The sequence below is a fragment of the Physeter macrocephalus genome, chromosome 16 (assembly GCF_002837175.3).
Source record: "Physeter macrocephalus isolate SW-GA chromosome 16, ASM283717v5, whole genome shotgun sequence".
Lineage (NCBI taxonomy): Eukaryota > Metazoa > Chordata > Mammalia > Artiodactyla > Physeteridae > Physeter > Physeter macrocephalus.
In genome coordinates, this window is record NC_041229.1 from 89,903,862 (window position 1) to 89,910,102 (window position 6,241).

The 6,241-nt window shown below is 34.3% G+C and overlaps 1 pseudogene; it reads left to right on the forward strand.

Moving 5' to 3' along the window:
- The first annotated feature begins 207 nt into the window (after positions 1–207).
- Positions 208–1,939, forward strand: LOC102993515 (dynein axonemal assembly factor 11-like; annotated as a pseudogene).
- The last annotated feature ends 4,302 nt before the right edge of the window (positions 1,940–6,241 follow it).

Consider the following 6,241-nt stretch of genomic DNA (forward strand, 5'->3'; position numbering starts at 1 on the left):
AAAATAATCCAATTGTGGGTAAAAATGGATAGGGTAAAAGTGAAACTAGATTGTCCATGGAGTAATAATTCTTGAAACTGGATGATGATAGATAAAGATTCATTATACTTTTCCCACAAATTATCCCTCAGATGTTTGAAAATTTTCACAATAACATATTTAAATCAACAGAGTAGGAAAAATCACTTACCACACATATAATAGACAATGGACTCATATCCCAAATTGGTAAAGAACCCCTATAAATCAGTAAGACAAAAAGATAAAAAACACATAGAAAAATGACTAAGAGGCTTGAGCAAACACTTCACAAAAGAAGACATTCAGATTTCCAATAGACATAGGAAAGAAGCTCAACATCAATAGTCATAAAGGAAATGTCAATTAAAATTACAGTGGCAGACACATTCTGGCACAGCCACCAGAATGGCTAAAGTTTTTAAAAACATTGGCATACAAAGTACTGGCAAGCATGTGGCACGAACAGAACATTCATATATTAATGATTGAAGTATAAATTATTATTGACAGTCCTTGGGATCCCAGGCAGGCTTCCCGGGCCCCAAAACCAGAAAGGTGCTATGGATGGGATAACAGAATACTTCATTAGACAGAATGCCAAACTGTGTAATTTTTCCCCTGGAGGAACTCTCCTTATATCAGCAATAAACAGAAAGAGATCATATTGATAAATGGTACCAGAATTTTCTACCTTTAAAATAATCCCAGTGGAAAAATTTTAAAATGTTACCAACCTCAAGAAACTTAAATGTTTTGATTTTGCTTTAAATAACACTGAAAAGATTGACAATTTGGAAGGATCTGAAGGGCTAAAGAAAATTAACTTGATAAATTTCACTGGAGACCTGAGCTACAGGTCTGAGCTACAGTACCTGAGCTACCCTGCAGCACAGTCTCCATCTGAAGGAGTTCTTTTGCATGGGTAACCCACATGCTGACTTTGAACCACCAACTGGAAGTTGGTGGTGGCAACTCCTTAACAATTAAAGTGTGGGATGATAAAGAGAGTTCAGAATGAATCCAAGAATTGCAGAATTTATCCATTAATTGGGGAGGAAAAGTTTATTGTTTCAAGTGGGCAAATACAGAAAAGTGGTTCAGAGGAAACTTTAAGAACAGCATAAAAATAGACGAGAAGGAAAGTAACCCTGGCTTTGACAGACATTGGCACACAGATATCGTCACCACTATCCTGTTTTCTTTAGTGAACAAAGAACATCAGACACTAGAAGTACGACAAAAGGGTCCCAACCAAAATAAATTAGATGAAAGCAAAGAATAGCAGCATTCTGGTATAAGCTTTCTTCAGTTTACTCCTGATTTTAGATGGCAAACTCTTAGACATGGAAAAATGATGGAAAGACCAAGACAAATTAAGTATTACAAAGAAGAAAGGTAAACCACCAAGAACTTTGATCACTAAAGTTGGAAAAGCCCTAAAACTAAATGAGCCCAAACTTGATTTCTCTTGAAAGATGATGGAAGACAGAACCAGATCATCCTGGATCTTGCTGTCTATAGGTATAGGTAATTGATGTCGATGCGCAGTCAGTGTATGTGAGAGGAATGCTTAAGGGAAAGTCACATCAGCTTATATTTCCTGAAGAGCTCAAACCTCACAGCAACTCTGCTAAGAAATCTTTAGTAATCTGCATGCCCAAAAAAGAAAAAGTAACTACAGGTTGTAGAAAACATCCAGGTCTTTGAAAACTACCTTGGACATAGGCAGAGAACAAACAAATGAAAGAAGCAAGCAACTTGAGAAACTAGTAGTAGATTCTAACATGCATGTACTTCCTGATGTAGCTAATGTAGTTCAAGAGGAAAAACACACTCCCAAAAACATTGGATCTGAACAAAAATTATACCAAGTAATGAAGATCAACGCTTTGTTGTTAACCATGGATGCCTCCATTGACTTGAAACATTGGGCTGCATGGTCATTGACTGTGACCCAGGAGGTTCAGTTTTACTCATTGCAAAGAGTATATGCATAACATTTAAGGGTTAACAGAGTCATTTATCAATATTATTAATATAATGTTTTAACTCCTAACTTTGTATAGTACTACTTAAACTAGTTTAAAATTAAGATGTGTCCCTTGGGGAGTGTGGCCAAGATGGCAAAGTAGGAAGACCATGATCTCACCTCCTCCCACAGGCACACCAAAATCACAAGTACTTAGCAAATATTTATGAGAACAACCTGAAGATTAGCAGAAAATATATTCCAAAATAACGATATAAAGAAGGAACCACAAAGAGAAGTGTAGGAAGGGCAAAGATGCAGTAGAGTCAAGATCCATACCCCCAGGTAGGTGACCCCAAAACTGGAGGATAATCACAACTGCAGAGGTTCTCCCCAAGGAGTGACAGTTCTGAGTCCCACATTAGGCTCCCTAATCCAGGTGTCCTGCACCAGAAAAATGAGCTACAAGAATATCAGGCTTTGGAGGCCAGTGGGGTTTCAGTACAGGGGATACAGAGGGCTACAGGAAAAATAGACCCCTCTCTTAAAGGGCATGCTCAAAATCTCACAGGCTCCAAGTCCCACTGCAGAGGCAGTAATGTGAAAGGACCCTGGGTCAGACTCACTTGCTGATCTTGGAGAGTATCCTAGAGAAGGAGGAGGCAACTGGGGCTCCCCCTGGGGACATAGATACTGGCAGCAACCATTTAGGGGAGCTCATTCTATCATGAAGACACTGGTGTTGGCAAGCGCCATGTTGGAATCCTCCTTCTAGCTGATTAGTGCTGGGAAATGGCCTCGCCCACCGGCCTGTCTCCACAAGTACTGGGATGCCTCAGGCCAAGCAGTTGGCTGGGCAGGGACGAATACTGAATGATCTCACTTATATGTGGAATATAAAAAACAAAACAGAACAAACAGAATGAAGACAGACTCATAGGTACAGGGAACGAAGAGGGTCGTTGCCAAAAGGCAGGGGATAGGGGAATGGGAAAATGAGGTGAAGGGGATTAAAAGGTACAGACCTGCAGTTATAAAATAAATAAGCCATAGGGATGTAATATATACAGCATAAGGAATGTAGTCAATAATATTATAATAACTTTGTATGAGGACAGATGGTTACTAGACTAATTGTGGTTATCATTTCATATTGTATGCAAATGTCAAATCATTATGTAGTATACCTGAAACTAACATCAATTATATTTCAATAATTTTTTAAAAGTTTAAAAATGTATCTTAACATGCTATAGCTGATTATTTGTCTATATAAAGTGTTGGCTAGTAAAAATGCTCAAAGCGTTACTACCAACACTTTTCAGAACATTTTGGAATCATCCGTTGTATTTGAATGCATGCATATCTTACATTTTTGCAGTTTTACTCTTTGTGTGTACCTGAGAGAAAAGCATAACAGAGAAGAGAATTAGAGAATTGTACAGCAAAACACTATTTCTAAAAAGACAAATAAGGAAAAAGAAACATGAATATAATTAAATTTATACAAATATATTTATATATGGATCCTTCTATATAAGTGTTTATTAAATACCAATTAATCTACAGTGTTAAAATATATGGTATTATGTACCTATGGGGAGAAGGAGAGGAGTATGATTAAGGGAGAACCAGGGGCATTAGGTGTTTTATTTATTGTCCTCTTCTTTCATAAGCATCCATGTTTTGATAATTTATGGGTATGTACATTTAAGTTTAGTCTTCTTTTTATGCGTGGTATACTTTAATAAAATATGCTTGGGAAAAGCGAGTTAGCTTAAAGTGCATTTAATAAGTGTGCGATGTACATGAAATGTCAAGAAGTACAAATAAACAGTGCTTGGTATTTAAGGTGTCGTCGTTACTTGGAGAATGATAGCAAAAAATTTTAAATGCCAATTTCCCTGGATTCTAATGGACATGGAGTTGTTTTAGTTTGGAGCTTTAATAATTCACTCATAAGTTAAGAGCAAGAGCCCTGCTTGATATCTAAGAGGGTTATTCTACTTAAAGCATAAAGCAGCTTTGTAATGTTTTTCCTTAGCAGTTTTTGCTAAAAAAATTTAAACTTAATCTTTAGATAGGAATTATTCTAATGTTTATCCCAACTGTATCTCAAAAAGTACCAACTTTATTTGTGTCTTTTCTGAAGGTCCAAAATCCTTAATCTAAACATATTGATTATTTTACCTTAATGACTATTCATCTTGTATATTTATCTGTAGCACTTACTACTTCATATTCTCTTTTATCTAATCCCTGACCCTAATATTTGATCTCCTATTTGTCATGAGGGAAGACTGATTTGTCTGTGTGAACCCAGTACCCAATATTAGCCAAAAGATATTACATGTTTTTAAAGATTCAATGTTGAGTGGTATCTAATCGGATTGGAATCAGGTCAATAATAATTTCATAACCCTGAAGTTACTGTTTTCGATAATAAAGATTAAAAAATTCAAACCATCAATTTGAAAACCAAAACAAAAAATGCCTAAGTATTGCTGGGATAGATAGCTTTACTTTATAGTCTTATAGCAACAGAGTACTGCTTATTTTAAAATATATGTTTTTAAAAGAAGTTGAGGAGAGTAGTTGGAAATGATACACATTAGAGTCATTGAGCTTCAGTTCACAGCTAGAAAGGAGTGATACTATCATCTCCTTCATTAAAAAAAAATCATTCTAGAAGTACCATTAAAAAAAAAGGAAAGCTAGTTTAATGTATAGGAACTCAATGTTTGATGTCTATTTAGGAGATATAATATGGAACATGAAGGATTATTTATACTACTAGTAAACACATTTAGAGTGCTGTATAAACTGAAAACTATAAAGGACTTCAATAAAGAGCTGTCACATTGATTATACATATATTGTATGTATATATACATATACACATTATACATCATGAGGAGTTTTCATATACATTATGACAAGTACTCCTTATTTCAACATAGCAAAGTGTGTATTTCTCTCATTCTGGAGATAATAAACTTGAGACCCAGATGGGTAGTGTTTGTCTGAGATCTTCTAGTGAGATGCCAATGGTGGTACCTTGTCTGTGCCTGAAACTGAATTAAGGAGTTTCATATCATATTTTCTCTAATTACATACTTGTTCACTTCACACATATACCTACACATACACATGCCTGAGTCCATTATCATTACTCCAGTTTTACTGATGAGAAAATGAGACTTTTAAATTACATCACTTGAAAATTTAGAGTAAATTTTTAAGACTATAGATTAGTAGTAAGACCCCTCTGAGTTTGCATTCCTATTTCTGTCACCAGATACTTAAGCTCTTATAAGTGTATAACTTTACAAATCTGATAATGTATTTAAACAATAGGGTTTCTGCAATAATTAAATGAAATATACAAATAATGAGGTAGAGTACATGACAGTTTTTAATAAATGCTATTTATTTAAGATAATAATCTTTCATACTTATTAGAATAAAAACTGTTACTGAGGAGCCTTTGAAATATGGATATTTGGGGTACTTGCTATTATTTTATTTAATTTGCATAAATATATCTTCATTTTTTTCCTAGTTGCTTTAGCTAAATTATATATACTACTGCAGACTTACATTTTAAAAAATCTATTTGGAAGATAAGAGAACATACTCTGTAACTGACTGGTATTTTAGACTCTACTGAAAGGAAAGCAACAATGGCTAGTTTTAATTCATTCATGTTGTCAAAACTACTTATTATAATTTTGAAAAAAATTGACTTTACCGAGAAAGATCATAGTCTTAAGAAATATTTGAGAATAATAATTTAAAGTAACCAAAATAATATCTGAATAAGAGACTCATATTTTTGCTTAAATATGTGCATATATTTGTAGAGATACATGAATAAATGCTTATTTATTTTAAAAAGTATTTCTTCTTAAAAATATTTTTTTGCTACATGTAAAAGTTGTTATAGTTTTTGATGACCTGAAGTTGCTGATTATGGCATAGTCTCATTTCTTCTCCTTTAGAAGTACATCATTTATATACTTTTATATTTTTCAAGCTACATATGATTTTTACATAGACTGTTTAGGTACTATATCTCTTATCATATCTTCCCCCCATCCCACTCTCTGGTTTACCTGATAAAGCAAAATGTTTTTCATAACTGTGGATAACTGCCACGAGAGTTTGGGTTAATATTGCAAGTGGATTATTGTGGCATGGATAGTTCTCTCCTAGGTATTCCTGAGACCTCTAGGGAATTCCATGAAATTA